Raw genomic sequence first — 858 nt, 5'->3', positions numbered from 1 at the left:
ATGGCCCATTTCAATTTTGGTTTTACACCTTAGGTGAAAAAAATATATAACAATTATTTATTTAAATTCATATAAAAATCAATTTATAATGATAAATTTAATTATTTATCATGCATAATATTTTGAGTTTAAATTTCATATTAATTTATTAATTTATTATATATAAAAAATAAAAACAGTGACACTAATTCAATAAAACTCTCAAAATATTATTTTTGGTGTTTGGTACCTAAGAGGGATTATACCGAAAATCATAATCCTACTCATGTATAGGCTTTTTACTTAACATTAAACTCATTAATCTCTAGTATGGTTTCCACTCATGCTTCGCGTTGGGTTAATAATTTATTTCTTGACCAAATTATAGTGTGAAATTTAAATGTTACAATATGTTTAAAGTTTTTGTACTCTTTGTATATTTTGAATTTAATCTTATACTTTTATTTCTAGAAATTTTGTCTCTCTATTTTTTGAATTTAAAACTATAAATTCATTTGTTAACATTGTTAAATTTTTTTTGTTGGTGTGGCATTTTGAAAAAAAATATAATAAACTTGGTATTCATGTAACAAAAAATAACATTGTAATGTACATAAATTTAATAAAGAATTTTTAACGGTGGTAATAATTCTTAATAATTCACATCATAATTTTAATTAGGATAAAGTATTTAAACTAGTTAATGACATTATAAAAATTGAGATATCGAATTATGTTAGAATTAAAAAATATAGAATAAATCTCATATTTGAGTGAAATATAGGAATCAAATTAATATTTAACTATTTTTATAATCTAAAAAGTAAAGCAATTGGGATTGAAATTTACTCCTAATGCTCTCATGTCAAAAAAAATTAT

The sequence above is a fragment of the Gossypium hirsutum genome, chromosome A12 (genome assembly GCF_007990345.1).
Source record: "Gossypium hirsutum isolate 1008001.06 chromosome A12, Gossypium_hirsutum_v2.1, whole genome shotgun sequence".
Taxonomy (NCBI): domain Eukaryota; kingdom Viridiplantae; phylum Streptophyta; class Magnoliopsida; order Malvales; family Malvaceae; genus Gossypium; species Gossypium hirsutum.
The sequence above is the reverse complement of the archived record's forward strand: the minus strand, read 5'-3'. Positions refer to the sequence as shown.